This window comes from Lethenteron reissneri, unplaced genomic scaffold (assembly GCF_015708825.2).
Source record: "Lethenteron reissneri isolate LAM-NWPU_2019-01 unplaced genomic scaffold, ASM1570882v1 scaffold_86, whole genome shotgun sequence".
NCBI classification, from domain to species: domain Eukaryota; kingdom Metazoa; phylum Chordata; class Hyperoartia; order Petromyzontiformes; family Petromyzontidae; genus Lethenteron; species Lethenteron reissneri.
In genome coordinates this window covers 1,572-18,525 of record NW_026892395.1, presented here as the reverse complement: position 1 = coordinate 18,525, position 16,954 = coordinate 1,572, and positions in this window count along the sequence as shown.

Sequence of the window (16,954 nt, the reverse complement as noted above, 5' to 3'; positions counted from 1 at the left end):
ACTATTAACATTCCTCCCTTTATGAAATGCTAACCCTACTCCCTCCCTTTGATGCAGGCTAATCCTGCATAATGCACGGCATAATATGACTTTGAAACCCCCCGCCCACCTCCTACGCATTCCACAAGTAGTGACTATCACCTAATTGCATTTCAACATAATACGTATGTACATCTCACTGCATCCAAATCCTTTGTTCTCAGCCTTGGCCTATCATGGACTTTGTCTTCAATTGTAATTTTTACATTAACAATCCGCATATCTAGCAACATAATACGTATGTACATCTCACTGCATAATTGTACACTTCCGTTTTGAATAAGGATGTGCATCTCCATGCATTATTCCGTGCTTCGAGTTAATTTGCTAATAGTCACCCCCCAATGTCCTCTAAACTGCTGCAAGTTTAGAGGAGTATAAAGCGACATACAGTCTGAAATATAAAAATTGGTGATCTCAGAGCTTGATTGGAATAAGATGTGCAAGTTTATACTGTACTGACTTTGTTTTATAAATATATTTAATGACAATCGTGTTGAGCGGGGTGCTTCTAGAAAACGAGTGTTTTATATTATAATTTCTGCCATGAACTTTGAATGCTCATCTGAATGGTTTAGCTTGTAAGCTTGGTTTATTATCATGTCCATATTAAAGTTTTTTTGGGTTCGATCGCTTAAATATATAAATGTGTCGTTGAAACCCGCCACACCCGACAAAGCGAACTAGTAAGGATTGTCACGTAAACAGAACAAGCAAATGTTTCACGAGTACAGCACACCGGTGTGTTGGAGAGCCAAGCCACAACTTTACAATCTGAGTACGACGTTTCGCCTGTAATTAAAACTAGCTTCATCAGTCGACAATCAGATTTGGGAAGTCTCACTGTTTCGTTGCTTATATTGAAGCATAGATGTGTTGACCACGCAGCTGCGCTCTATTGAAGTATGCTGCCCTTTGTCGGCATGCATTTATTTAATGTTTTATTTTAAAGACACATTTATATACTTCAGCGATCTAACCCTAACAACCTCTATTATGGATGATATTGGCCCCGAAATCCTACGTGTTAAACTCGTGTGTATGTGTTTAATATTTTGGATGTTTTTAAAAATATTATTGCATTGAATTTGGAGAGGTTACCAGCGCCTCGCACCCGTCCAGAGACCTCGTGGGTATCTGTGGTGGCTACGCGCCTTCCCTCCAGGACATTGCTCACATCACCCGCAGCGTTACCGTCCGGCACCGCGGATTAGTTAGCGGATTCTTTTTTTCCGAACTCTGCTCGTGGCTGGGTAATTCCAAACAACAGGAGGTCGTGAAAAAATACTACTGTCTGTATGTACATGGATCTGTACTTCTGTGTATGTCCACTCGTGTGTTTATTTACACTCGTTGATGTGGATATGTACATGCGTGAATGTGTGTGTATAGGTATGTAAAATCATTTGTTCGCACATTTGTCGTGTAGTAGAACGCAATCCCTTTGTACGTACACTGCTGTGTATGTACACTCGTGTGTGTATGCGCACTTGTATGCATGTGCAACCCGTGTGTGTATGTATGAGGCAGTGTGTATGCACATTCGTGTATGTTTCTACAGCGCTGTGTATGTCCACTCGTGTGTGGGTGTGTGTACATGGGGGTGTATATGTGTACTCGTGTATGATTATGTACTGGAACAAATGAGTTTTAATATTGTGTCGTACAAAGAATGTAGGGGCAACGTGGTAGGAATGAGACTCCCCGCTCGTGGTGCTCAATGAATGAAAACAGCGCCACTGAGCAGACAGAGCCCCGCCCCTACAGCTCGTGCGTGTGACGTCATGAGTGTGACGTCATGAGTGTGACCAGCGGACAGCCACGATGCTGCCAGGTGAGGGTCAACTTGTGTGCTGGAGATGCTTCGCCTGAAACTCGCCTCCACACGTGTTCGCTATGAAGATTGTAGTAATAAGCGACGATCAGTCATCTTTAACCTATCAGGTCTTTATTGTTCTGAAAGTAATTAACGTTAAAAAGCGTAGAAACACACATGCACACTCGTGTGTGAATGCACACCGCTGTATATACAGTCGTGTTGGATGCACACTCGTGTGTGTATGTCTACTCGTCCGTGTTTTTTAAAGGAAACATGGTAGCAATAACGTACGATCAGTCATCTTAAAAACAAATCAGGTCTTTATTAATCTGCAAGAAAACTCACGTTAATACTCGTATCGACATCTTTATTATACGCATGCTCAAACAGGAAGGAACTAGGCAAATTATTTCCCAATAGGAATTCAACAGTTCAAGATATTCTTAAAAATCAAACGCTAACCAATTTAAGCAGTAACTTGCCAATTTTAAAACCTGATACCACATATAGATTCTCAAAGCAAACGGCAATATATATATATATTTGATCTCAAAATTGTATAAAGCGGTATGATTAACTTTGAATATCGACATGCGGTAAAAGGTTAACCAATTGATATCCTACCACTTTAATAGTTTAGCCTGGCAATTATTCAATAATAAAGGATTTTGGTAAACATTCAAACTTTTTTACATTTTTGTAAAATCGCCTGAAGCTGGTTGTAATCACCAGCAAAACATCATACTCAAATTGTAAATGTTGTGGGTTTACTCTCCAACACACTGGTAAGCTTAAGTAGTCACTAATTGGCACATTTTGTTTCCGCGACAAACCTTACTAATTGGCTGTCAGGTGGTGGTGTGTTAACACATTTATATTTACGCGATCTAACCCAATACACCTTTATGGATATTGCCACGAAAGCTGATGTGTTAAACCAAATTAATTATACTGTTGTTGGTAAATAGAAAATGTTAGTTGTTTACATTTCCTCAGATACAAGCAGCACGAGACTGACCTGGAGGAGATTTTAGATCCAAATTCACTTTAATTTCCTCATTTTTTGTTTCACCAGTAATATGGGATGTATTTTGTGAATTTTGGGTTTTCCACCTGCAATTAGAGGCTTGGAAATGTTTACCCTCCACCTCTACAGCATGCCCATGAATTTGTCTATTTTTCTGTGACACAAATGTTCGTTCATCAGGATATAGCTGCTTTGGAACACAGTGCAAGGTAACATTATTAAGCTGTTTTTGTGATAGTGGTTTTGAGGTGTTTCATACATTTTGCTTCACCTTTTAGTTCAGAACTAAATTTCAGTGGGTGACTTAATATTTGGCTTTCACATGCATGCTTTTTTCGCCTTTTCCTCCGCTTTTTTCTTTGGCCTTGCGTGCCTCTTCCTCGGCGATCATTTCCCAGTGAGTGCTTGCAGCTCCAGCTCACTTGCAGACTGCGTGTGCTGGTGGGAGTGTTCGGGAACGGCGTTACTGCTGCCGTTTGACACATCTGGGAGCCAAATGCCACCTTGATCCACATCCACAGACTGACTTGGCACGGAGATCAACAGAACACAGTTTCTCCCACAGCTCCTCGCTGATGCATGCCGGTCCGGACTCCAAGCAGGCTACGTGGCATCTGACCACCACTTGCTTCATGTGTCTTGTCACCCTGAAGAATACCCTCCTTTTTATCTGTATGCAACACAGATCTATGTTCACCTGCTGTTTCTTGTATGTGGCCCTTTCTTGAGTGAAATGCATGATCAGCACTTGTTGAGGTACTGTCCGGATATTTTAACTGCATGTACGTTATGTCATCTGAATGCATTTTATGCTTGTTGATTTCATGGTTTGACTGCGAATTTCTCCAAAATATGAATCCTGATTTAGTACAGGTAACCACAAGTGATGGAGGTGGTATTTGCTTTGAGTACAACAATTGTTTGTCTAGGCCTTCTTTACATGAATGTAGTTTACAGAATTGTTGTCATTTGTAGACTTCCTCACACTGTGACCATTGTCTTGATTTTGGCGCTCAGTTTCCCAGTGTGCCTTGGGGACAATTCGCACCCATGGGTCTGTGAATGGAATGTATTCAACACGAGCTGTTCTAAGTTTTGTTTGCTTTCACCAGTAGAGTCAATGCTGTTTTCATTGCTTGCATGTTGATTTTGACGAGATGTATTCTCTTTATATTGAGGAATGTAATCTGGTGGTTTGATGTATGTGGGCAGCTGTACATTTTGATATTTCATTTGTGATTCAGGAGGCATAAATCTGTCTGGGGAAATTCTGCTGATGACTTGTATTGCCCATTTTCCATGTGTACTCGTATGACAACACACGTTTTTTCAATTGAACTTGTGTTGTTGGTCCCTTGTAGCAATCTTTGCTTCTCATTTGGTACATCTCGTATGTTGGCGGTGGAGGCCTGAATGTTTGAGGTTTTTCAATCTTCTCTGTTGGTAGGGGAGTTGCTTCAAAGTATTGTTTTCCTGTGTACAATATTGCATGTGCATCTGATGTTGCCTGGAGGGAAGTGCTTCCTTTGCCTGGATTCACCAACATGTCCTTGCTGTCCTGACCACACTGACTTGAGAGTAATACATCCCTGACATGTCCTGGTAGTCACTACAGCAATGGCTTGATACATATTTGGAATTCCCTTTTTCTCTGCTATTCCTGTGCATATTTTTACTTTGATCGGTCAATAACGCGTAGTCTGGATTTATTTTACTTTGTTGCAGCTGTGTAGTCTGTGGGTGCAGAGTTCTGAGATAATTCCAGGGTCGGAGGTTCAGCCTTGTATGGTGGAGGCTGTGGGTAGGTGCTGGGGCGTGGGATTGTGTCTGCATTAGCTGGGTAGCCGTGCAATCCAGAGTATTCCGAGGGAAGAGTCGAGTCACGAGACACTGCAGGGTACGGTGGGGGGGGTTGCCTCGCGAGACACTGCAGTCTGGTTGAAAGGGCCATGCTGCACTGTGTTGTGTGATGGGGCTTGATCTCGTAACCCTGCAAGGTAGGCAGGCGGAGGGACGTCAACATGAGGCGGTTGGTGGATTGCGTAGTCCAGCAGCACGCTGAAATCCTGCCCACGGCGCCGCCAGTAACTCACGCTTTCATCGGATCCCTCCAATAATGGAAGCTGGTTTTCAAAGTTCCTGCAGAACAAAATAAATATTGTGACCAAATTGCATCAACACTAGAACGCTTTTAGCATTTGTAACTTTCTGCTTTTTCTTTTCAATGAGCCATTGCTTAAATCCTGGGTCAGGGGTAGACATCAATCATGTGCGAGTGTGTGTTTTGTAGAGCATGCTGTTTTGTATTCATTTTTTATACATGTTTTTGAAACATTTAGGACATCTTAAAGAGTTTAACTATTGGAACAATATTTTAAGTGCTGGTGACTAATTAATCATATTCAAAAGGATTACAGTGTCTTTGTGAACGCCTTATACAGTGTATACAGCATCGCATCCCCTTAAGAATTTTACAACACTGTCTTTTAAGCAGTTTCTCTGCCAATTCGTAATCGGAATGCAGACCATTCATTGAAAATAACGACGGGCCCATTTCAAATCAAGACATGCCCTTTGGCTCAGTCTTTGTATTATATTTGCCATGTCTGTTACAAGGGTGACAACATTTTATTGGTATTTCATGGGTTTGGAAGAAACTTTCAGTATGTGGGGTGGGGGGCATGAACATCAGCATAATAATCCCCAAAACGGAAGCCAAGACCGTGAAGTTGATGTTGCCTTGGTGAAATCCAAACTTCAACATACCATGTCTGAGCTCATATGTCTTCAGGAGTACATCTTTCACATAGCCGGTGTACCACCCTGTTGCCAGTTGATTGTGATTACTTTCTACTCACCCACATAAATGATGAGAGTGTAAAACCAAACCGTGGCCGAATGAGTTGTGGCGTAAAGTTAGCACAGCAGTGGAAAACAAACAAACAAATAAAACTGGGAACTGCAGTTGTTCCACTGAGTAACTATCCATGGCATAAATGATGCATGCAGCACTTTAAAACGAGACAAAAATAAAATAATGTGCCTGGTACGGCTGCCAGGATGCAACCACAGCAAGCTTACCAGGGATTCTCATTTCGGTCAATTATATTGTATTTTAATTGCACCAACAGTGGGCATTCATATAATCTGCCCACAGGTGTATATCTAGGCATGTAACTGCATCGATTAACATTTGAAAATGATTCTTGTGATCAGAGTACTTGCAGAGAATTGTGCACGTAAGAATAATAGTTTAAAATGTGTGTATATTGTTTGACTGGTCAGCATAAATCCTGCAGCCTATTGATGTGTTAGATAGGGGTGTTCAAGCATCACGTAAAGGTATCTATGTGGTGTTTGGAAATCTTAACCTCCTGGTTTATTGCCAGAAAGGGTGAAACCTATTCTATTTAAGTATTAATAGTCGACGTAATGCACTCTTGTCACATTCTATGCATAAGCCAGTGTTTTTTTTATAGGCATACAGTAAGTACTGTATAAGCAGCATATATGCATACATATACATTTGTGTAATCTGTTCGTTTCTCAAAGGAAATTATGTTACAGCTGTTCAAACAGAGTACAAGCACATTTCATTTCAGGCAAATGACACAGCAGTCAAAGAAAGGAAATGATGTCTAAAAATGCTGAACTTTTTGACGGTGCGTTTTCTCTCCAGCGAGCTCCTCACCTTATGGTCACAGGGGGGCTTTGGGGCTGCATTTGCCCCTCTTCATAGTTCGCCTTTTCACTTACGAGCTCTGCCCTTTCCCTGGAGGGCTCGGCCCTTGCGGGGTGCTCTTGTAGTGGCAGGCTGGAGTGACGTGTGGCGCGGGGAGCGGGCGGTGCGTCGTGCCACACATCCTGGCCAGGAAACCCCTGCTCCAGCCCTGACCGGGGCGGCTCCATCCGGAGTGGAGGCTGTGTGCTGCTGCTGCTGCCGGATGTCGGCCTCCTGCCCGACCTGAAGCCATGGGAAGCCAGCAGGTCGGCAACGCTGTACATATTCTTCAGTAGCCGGCGGTTTTGTTCAAGGCCACTGTCCTTCACTGCGCGCACACTCCCACTCTCCGCTTCCTGCTGAACGGTTATTCAGGATGAGAGTGCCTGATTTGCAACAACAACAAAACATATTTAATTATTCTTGTAATTGTTTTCGGAATAAAGTACTTCACGAAAAATGAATGTACCACAACAGAAATGGAGTTGAAAATATATTTCATAGTCTAAATACAAAGTAATTTAAACACGTGGCATAATACCAGCAAGCTAAGCAATTACATGAATCGGGATCATCTCTACATTGTCTAAATGCCCTCTAAGTGAAACAAGTATGGAAATTAATGTAATGGAAATGGATGATAAAGACACGTGCCTTTTTTATCCCCACTCTTATCTGTGCCATCTCGTACCGCTTAAAAGTATATTTTTCAAGAGTTAAAGAAACATTGTATTCAAAGATCATTTTAAAACTCTTGTTTTTATCAAACTTAACTCCTCCTTTGCCATTATCTTAGCTCTACGCGCACATTTCATGGTGCACATTTCTCTGTAAATACTTTTTGACAGCAATGTGAATTTAAATGAAAGGTTCATCTGGAGAAAGGTTCACTCTGGCAAGCGTTCCCATTGTGCAAACACATGGACATTCCACACTGCCGATTTTTTTCGTTTGAAAAATACTTAAGGTGGTGCCGGTCCCACGCTGCAGACCCAGATTTAAAGAGCAATCTGGCCCAAGATTGCTGGGGTTTTTCACCAACACAAGTCTGTAAATATGGGCAAACATTTTAATTACGGTATGTGCCGAGAATGCAGCCATGGCTTAAATCCCACTCCTCGTGCCATTAATTTCTTCAGACCCAGTGTGTGAATGTTGTACAACAAATAGGACTGTGTTCAATTGCCAGCAGCCTTCCTCAGGCTGCACCTGTACCAACTGGGGGAACTGCTTTCACCCGAGAGCCGTGACCTGCTATGCTGAGAATTTGATACATCTGGAGATTGGGGAAAGATGGAGGTTGGTATGGTTTAGTCATTACTACACCCATGATGCAATTTCAAAGCATTCCCGTAGAAGGAATTAGAAGCAAGGCCAATCATCTGGTTTTCATGTGCATGGTGGAAAATGTACAAAAAAGTCCTCTAAAAGCTATTCGTACTTTACGCACAAATGTAAGATATTCTAAAACGCTAGCTTTTTTCAGGAAGCAGATTAAAAAGGTGGGTAATTAAATTACAGTACTACATGAAGTGTTATTTGGCGGTAAATCCATCAATGAATATACATTTTAGAATTCCCTTGTCATCCGTTTTTGCTTCGGTGCCAATATAAATGTAAACTAATCAGACACAGGTGCATAATGGTACTCATACGTGAACTTCAAAGTCACAGTGGCAGGTGCAACCTCTGAACCAGGTGTGGCACTGCAACAAAGTACTGGATGATTTACTGCAACACTCATTCAATAAACAGCATTGGTAAAGAGCTCTCCTAACCGCTCATGCCATTTACATCGTTGGAGAGTTGTATTTAAGTCAAGGAAATCCAAACAGCAGTTTTTAGATGTGTTGTTGCTGCCCTTGTATTACGTTCATAAAATAATTTGGTAGGACATAAAGACAAACTGTACAGTTGTCTGCCTTAAGGCTTTAACACAGGATATGAGACATCGTGTCTCTGGACCTTGCAGTGTACCTCAAGGGTGGGGTATGACATAGTTGTTGGGAGTATTTGGCCGAGATAACCTCAAACACCCACATTTAATACTTGTGCCATTATTGCAATGCGGAAAGACACACCTAAACTTTGAATCATGTTTTAAAAAGTACTCTGGAGTAAAATCATTAATGTCGACATCTTAGTCTGTGAAAAGTCTGCCTTTGTTTCATTGTCAGACGGGATATTGTTCTCACACAATAGGCCATTGTAGATTGTACAAAATCAGTATATTCGTGCCTGAGAGTAAACTTATGAGCATACACACACCAATGTAAAGCTATGTGGTAGGCAAACTTACGTGCCAAAGTGTGCGTCTTTGTGGGCTCTTAACTTTGTTTGCATTTGGGTGAGTGTGTGTCTCTTGATTATTCACCCAGCACACCATTACCTCATTCCTGCGGAGGGAGCTGGTAGGAACGTCGGGTTGCTCGCTCAATGGCCTGCAGGGTCAACGGCGGCGTGGTGTATTCCGCAAATATGCCCGACTGTGAGGGCGTGCACAAGCCGGCGTGAGTAGGTGAAACGTTGAGTTTTATAAGGGCACCACGGGGTGACCAGCCCCTCCCCACCCAGCCCCACCCCTCCCATTTCTGGATGCACGACGGACGGACGGACGGACACAATAATCCCCTGTGGGCTGGTGGAACCAGGAGGTTTCTAGCAGTGACATTAATGCTGCGTCACTCCACCAAGTAACGAATGGAGGATCAACCGACACAGCCGAGGCGCTCCCCGTGTCTCTCCCTCTCCCCGTGGCGGCGTGGATTTACCTCCTGCCCCCCCCCCCCCCCCCGCGGTGCCCCCTCCACTCGTTCAGAGTGAACAGCGGCACGCGGCGCTGAGCGCCTGTGACCCACAGACACCGACTCGCGGTGCCGCGTCCAGAGTGAACAGCGCCACGTGTTGACGAGCCTCGCCTCGTTGTTGTTGTTGTGGTGGTTGTTGTTGTTGTTGTGGTTGTTGTTGTTGTTGTGGTTGTTGTTGTTGTTGTGGGCAGGGCGCTTCTGAGAACGAGAGCGGTACAGCAGCTCAAGCGGGCTTGGGCTGATAAAAAACACGAAAAAAAACTGCGTTAATATCTACAATAAACCAAAGTTACAGAGTAGCGAGCCGCGTGAAGACAAATTTATCTTGAGCGAGAGAATTAAACTTGAACGCAGTCAGGCGAGGGCAGGAGGCAAGGCCCCGCGGGGCAAAGTTCCAATCTGGACATCGATTCCAACACTCGCTGCTACTCAGTTGACATCCCTGAGAGAGAGAAACAGCGAGGCTCTACCTTGGTACACAACAACAACAACCACAACAACCACAACCACAACAACAACAACCACCACAACGATGAGAAATTCTCACCTCAGATTTCAGTAAGCACGAAGCAGCAGCAGCAACGTCCTGTTACCTCGTGACGTCACGCGGCAGCAGCAGCAGGTGACATGACGTCACTTTCGGGTTACAAGCCACGCTCCTCCCACGAGCGACCCCGCAACTGAATAAATTATGTTAATGAGGCGGCCCAACGTCACCACCAGCACCACCAGCACCACCACCAGCACCACCACCACCAGCACCACCACCACCACCACCAGCACCACCACCAGCACCACCACCAGCACCACCACCAGCACCACCAGCACCAGAACCACCAGCACCACCAGCACCACCACCACCACCACCAGCACCACCACCAGCACCACCACCAGCACCACCAGCACCACCAGCACCAGCAGCACCACCACCAGCACCAGCACCAGCACCACCAGCACCACCACCAGCACCACCAGCACCAGCAGCACCACCACCAGCACACCACCAGCACCACCAGCACCACCACCAGCACCACCAGCACCACCACCACCACCAGCACCACCACCATCAGCACCACCACCAGCACCACCACCAGCACCGCCACCAGCACACCACCAGCACCGCCACCAGCACCACCAGCACCACCACCACCATCACCACCACCACCAGCACCACCACCAGCACCACCACCAGCACCACCACCACCACCACCATCACCACCACCAGCACCACCACCAGCACCACCAGCACCACCATCACCAGCAGCACCACCACCAGCACCATCACCAGCACCACCAGCACCACCACCAGCACCACCAGCACCAGCAGCACCACCACCAGCACCACCACCAGCACCACCAGCACCACCACCACCAGCACCAGCACCACCAGCACCACCACCACCACTAGCACCACCACCACCAGCACCAGCAGCACCACCACCAGCACCACCACCAGCACCACCAGCACCACCACCACCCGCTCGTGACGAGTCGTCAAAGTTGCGCAATCTTGAGGCTGTGGGAAACCAGACCAGCCCGCCCGCAACATCCTTCACTACACCGGCAAAGCTCCCCCGTGTAGCCTCCACACACTGTGTGGGGCAAGTGCTGCTAAACAAACACACAGACACACAGACACACACATAGACACACAGAGACACAGGTACACAGGCACACTCGCCCACTCACCATCCACCCACCCACCCACTCACCTCCCCCCACTCACTCACCCCCCCTCCCACTCACCCCCCCCACTCACCCCCCCCCCCCCCACTCACCCCCCCCACTCACCCCCCCCCCACTCACCCCCCCCTCACTCACCCTCCCCTCACCCCCCCTCACCCCCCCCCTCTCTTACCCCCCCCTCTCACCCCCCTCACCCCCCCCCCCCTCTTACCCCCCCTTTCACCCCCCCTCTCACCCCCCCCCTCTCACCCCCCCTCTCAACCCCCCCCCCCACCACTCGCGATATCACTCCGCCTGGTGGGAAGGTTCGCACAAAACAATAACACCCGAGATTCTTGGTTCTTTCGGTAAAGTCACGTAAATAGAAAACAAAAAATCCAAGAAATTAAAACAAAATACAAGAATAAAAATGATAATTTAAAATGTAACTAATAAAAATAACAGAAAGAAAATACATTGAAAATAATAAAAGTTGTAAGTAAAAAAACAACACCCGAGATGTATATTTCCCCTCCCCTTCCTCTTCCACCGCTGATCGCAATTTCTCAGCGCAGCGCAACAGTCGCCGACGATTCTGTTATCGATCTCCTCCGTTAATAACGAAAGGAGACGGAACTTTTAAAGTAAAACAACAACAAAATAAACCTGCACTACTTTTCTTCGCGGATGGACACGCGAGCGGAAGTGGCGGTGTGACGAGGCCGGACTATAAAAGGCGGAGCGCGCAGCGCGCAGCGCTCACAGCTGACGGTGCTGCTGCTGTTGATGTTGTAGCTTGTGGTTTACATCGTCAAAACATCGCTGCTGGTAATGTTGACACGTGAAGGGAGTTGGGGGGAGGGGGGTGATGAGGTGCCCTGCGCCTCGTCACCTTGACGCGAGCCTCGCTCTGCTTGGTGGTGTCCCCCTCTCGGTGTCTCCACCTGCCATGCCCCCCCCCCACACCCCCCCCCCCGCCCTCGATGCAGCAGGCAAGCGTGGGATGAGGGTGACGTACTTGGGTTTCTTTATCCGGCAAAGCGTAACGCGAACTTTGTTGTCTAAAACCTTCGCGCAAGTCTACCCCTGTCGACCACACACCCCTCCTCCCCCTCCCACCCACGTGTCTTTGTTGCGACAATGGGATTTATTCCGAGATTGCGCGCCTAGAGTGGGGGGGGGGGGGGGCCTTGTCGCGACGTTGCGGCTGGGACGGTGGGTGGGTGAGTGGGTGAGTGAGTGAGTGGGTCAGTGGGTGAGTGAGTGGGTGAGTGAGTGGGTGGGTGGGTGAGTGAGTGAGTGGGTGAGTGAGTGAGTGGGTGGGTGAGTGGGTGGGTGGGTGGGTGAGTGAGTGGGTGAGTGAGTGGGTGGTGGTGTGAGTGATGGGTGGGTGGGTGAGTGAGTGGGTGAGTGAGTGGGTGAGTGAGCGAGTAAGTGAGTGGGTGAGTGGGTGAGTGGGGGGTGAGTGAGTGGTGGGTGGGGGGTGAGTGAGTGAGTGGGTGAGTGAGTAAGTGAGTGGGTGAGTGGGTGAGTGAGTGGGTGGGTGAGTGAGTGAGTGGGTGGGTGGGTGGGTGAGTGGGTGGGTGAGTGAGTGGGTGATGAGTGGGTGAGTGGGTGAGTGAGTGGGTGGGTGGGTGATGGGTGGGTGAGTGAGTGAGTGGGTGGTGGGGTGGGTGAGTGAGTAAGTGAGTGGGTGAGTGAGTGGGTGGTGAGTGAGTGAGTGGGTGAGTGAGTGAGTGGGTGGGGTGAGTGGTGGGTGGGTGGGTGATTGGTGAGTGAGTGGTTGAGTGAGTGGGTTGAGTGAGTGAGTGGGGTGAGTCATTAAGTGACTGGATGGGTGGGTGAGTGAGTGGTGAGTGAGTGGGTGGGTGAGTGAGTGAGTGAGTGGGTGAGTGAGTGGGGTGAGTGAGTGAGTAAGTGAGTGGGGTGAGTGATTGGGTGGGTGGGTGAGTGAGTGAGTGAGTGGGTGAGTGAGTGGGTGGGTGAGTGGGTGAGTGAGTGGGTGGGTGAGTGAGTGAGTGAGTGGGTGGGTGAGTGAGTGGGTGAGTGAGTGAGTGGGTGAGTGGGTGGTGAGTGGGAGTGAGTGAGTGGGTGGGTGAGTGAGTGAGTGGGTGGGTGGGTGAGTGAGTAAGTGAGTGGGTGAGTGAGTGGGTGAGTGAGTGAGTGAGTGGGTGGGTGAGTGGGTGGGTGAGTGAGTGAGTGAGTGAGTGGGTGGGTGGGTGAGTGAGTGGGTGAGTGAGTGAGTGGGTGAGTGGGTGAGTGAGTGGGTGAGTGAGTGAGTGGGTGGGTGAGTGAGTGAGTGGGTGGGTGGGTGAGTGAGTAAGTGAGTGGGTGAGTGAGTGGGTGAGTGAGTGAGTGAGTGGGTGGGTGAGTGGGTGGGTGAGTGGGTGGGTGGGTGGGTGAGTGGGTGAGTGAGTGGTTGAGTGAGTGGTTGAGTGAGTGAGTGGGTGGGTGAGTGAGTGAGTGAGTGGGTGGGTGAGTGAGTGGGTGAGTGAGTGAGTGGGTGAGTGGGGTGAGTGAGGTGGGTGAGTGAGTGAGTGGGTGGGTGAGTGAGTGAGTGGGTGGGTGGGTGAGTGAGTAAGTGAGTGGGTGAGTGAGTGGGTGAGTGAGTGAGTGAGTGAGTGGGGGGGTGAGTGGGTGGGTGAGTGGGTGGGTGGGTGGGTGAGTGGGTGAGTGAGTGGTTGAGTGAGTGGGTTGAGTGAGTGAGTGGGTGAGTCATTAAGTGACTGGATGGGTGAATGAGTGAGTGACTGGATGAGTGGGTGGGGGTAGTGGGGGAGGGTTGTGTTGGGGGTAGTGGGGGGGAGTATTGGGGGGGATGTAGTGGGGGGGGATGTAGTGGGTGTGGGTAGTGGGTGGGGTAGTGGGGGGAGTAGTGGGATGGAAGTGGCCGCGTCGAGGTTCTCGTGTGTGCACTCCAAGCGACATGTACAACATGAAACGGGTGGGGGTGGGTTGGTGGTGGGGGGCGGGTTAAGGTGCCTTCTCGGTTATTCGGTGTAAGTTTTGTTCTCCCAACCAAGCGCTTGTTCCGTGTGGCCACCACGTCTGGTGAAGGTGGTGCTGGTTTGCCTGCGTTTGTGGCTGTGGGGGTTGGGGGGGCTTTCAGGGTGACCGGTTTCCTTTTTTTTATCCAAAAAAGCTTTGTGGAGCTCTGCACCCGGTGTTTTGTGACCAGGTCAGGCGTGTAAACAACCCAGTAGTAGGACATAAGGTGAACTAGGTAAAAGCGGCTAGAAAATGATTTTCGTTCCCACACCTGGGCACTACTTTTTAAATGATTTTTTTTTATTGACAAAACCATTATCGACTTTATGTTAAAAGTTCTCCGCAAATACCCTGCAGTTTTTTTTTCAAAATCCATAAATGTATATAATTGTGAATTGGAAAAAACGAAAATCTTATGCTGCTGGTTTTGTTTGTAACTTTATTTATATACATTTTAGCAACACCAAATATCTCTCAAACTGACACTTATACATGTACCTAGACACTTGAGACAGGTTTTGGTGCATTATATACTCAAGTGTGAATGTAGACCATGAAATATGGCACATTTGTAGAAAATATGCTTCAACTTCACGGATTGGCACTAAGCAAAATTAAACATAAACATTTTAAATTTAGCAAAACTGTGATGTTTTGTACATCAAAATTTTCAGTAGGTACCGTGTAATCACAGAAAGATACAAATATAAGCACACTTTGGCCCAAGTTGGCTGAAATGACTCGAAATGCTACACTGTCCCCTTGTTTTGGAATGCTGCCAAAAAAATTACAATTCTACCACAGATTCTTTACAGCTCAAAATCACCTTAAATTATAACACAGCGCATATTTACTCATCGGTATCATCCCTATTACTATCAGAGCCATCATCCCATGTAGGTCTTCTGTTTCCTGTGAAACATTTGCACAATTTTGGCACTGACACAAATCAGTACAAGACAGTCTTGCAGACATCAGGAACATCTCCCAGTCTCACATTTGCTCTGCTTGCAACTGCAGTGGACTGCCTGCAACACACTTTCAGGGCAGGGTTTCTAGTCAGCCAGGTCACTGTTCACTCACCATCCTCGGGGTGCCATCCATTGCCGACGGGTGAAGGGGCACACATTGTACCTTGCAGAGAATGTCTCATGATGGCTGCTTGGTAGTTTTCCCTTTTGCAGTGTTGGTACAGGGCGTCACTTGTCGGGGGCACGGATAGTTCTGGCGAAGCTGACGATGCCGTACAGAATGCTTTGTATCTTGCATCGTTCACATTTTCGGCAGATGACTGGCCATACAGGTGGCACTCATGTGCAAAGTAGCTCAGAGGTAGACTGGTCTAGGTTAAAACTGCTACCCAGATTTGTAAAGGCAGTCAGATATTCCTCTTTCTCACAAGCAACAGGAAATGCCTTTCTTTTGCCTTTGCCATAAAAGGCACTTGTAGAGTCACAACCTGAGAAGGTATGGATCCCAATAAGTGCCAAACAGACACTTGTGCTAAGAGCTGACGACACCTAGCTAAGTCAATGAGCCTTGTTTTGTTGCCAACCCCCGTGAAAAAATACAAGACATTTGTGGTATTCAAATTATCTGTAGTTTGAAGCATCAAGATCTTCATGTTTTTTCACCAGATTTAAAAAGATCCTTCTTAGCTGAGTCATTGTCAACACCTCTTGGTTTACAATTATTCTATGGCGGATGATTATTCTATGGCGGATGATTGGTGGTGGTGGGTGAGGAGGTGGTGAGGTGCTGGTGAGGGTGAGGTGGTGCTGGTGAGGGTGAGGAGGTGGTGAGGGTGAGGAGGTGGAGGAGGTGAGGGTGGTGAGGTGAGGGTGAGGAGGTGAGGGTGAGGGGGTGTTGGTGGTGAGGGGGTGGTGGTGGTGAGGGGGTGGTGGTGGTGAGGGGGTGGTGGTGAGGTGGTGGTGGTGAGGGTGAGGAGGTGGAGGAGGTGAGGGTGGTGAGGTGAGGGTGGTGAGGTGGGGGTGGGGGGGGTGGTGGTGGTGAGGGGGGTGGTGGTGAGGGGGTGGTGGTGAGGGGGGGTGGTGGTGAGGTGGTGGTGGTGAGGGTGAGGAGGTGGAGGAGGTGAGGGTGGTGAGGTGAGGGTGAGGGGTGGGGGTGAGGGGGTGTTGGTGGTGAGGGGGTGGTGGTGGTGAGGGGGTGGTGGTGAGGTGGTGGTGGTGAGGGTGAGGAGGTGGAGGTGAGGAGGTGAGGGTGGTGAGGTGAGGGTGGTGAGGTGAGGGGGTGAGGGGGGGGGGTGGTGGTGGTGAGGGGGGGTGGTGGTGAGGGGGTGGTGGTGAGGGGGTGGTGGTGAGGTGGTGGTGGTGGGGTGGTGAGGGTGGAGGAGGTGAGGGTGGTGAGGTGAGGGTGAGGAGGTGGGGGTGAGGGGGTGTTGGTGGTGAGGGGTGGTGGTGGTGAGGGGGTGGTGGTGGTGAGGGGGTGGTGGTGAGGGGTGGTGGTGAGGTGGTGGTGGTGAGGGTGAGGAGGTGGAGGAGGTGAGGGTGGTGAGGTGAGGGTGGTGAGGTGGGGTGAGGGGGTGTTGGTGGTGAGGGGGTGGTGGTGGTGAGGGGGTGGTGGGGTGGTGGTGAGGGGTGGTGGTGGTGGTGAGGTGGTGGTGTGAGGGTGAGAGTGGAGGAGGTGAGGGTGAGGAGGTGGGGGTGAGGGGGTGTTGGTGGTGAGGGGGTGTTGGTGGTGAGGGGGTGGTGGTGGTGAGGGGGTGGTGGTGAGGAAGTGAGGGTGAGGAGGTGGGGGTGAGGGTGAGGGGGTGGTGGTGGTGAGGAGGTGAGAGTGAGGAGGTTGGTGGTGGTGAGGGTGAGGAGGAGGTGGTGGTGGTGGTGAGGAGGAGGTGGTGAGTGATGTGGTGAGCGTGTGGTGAGTGATGT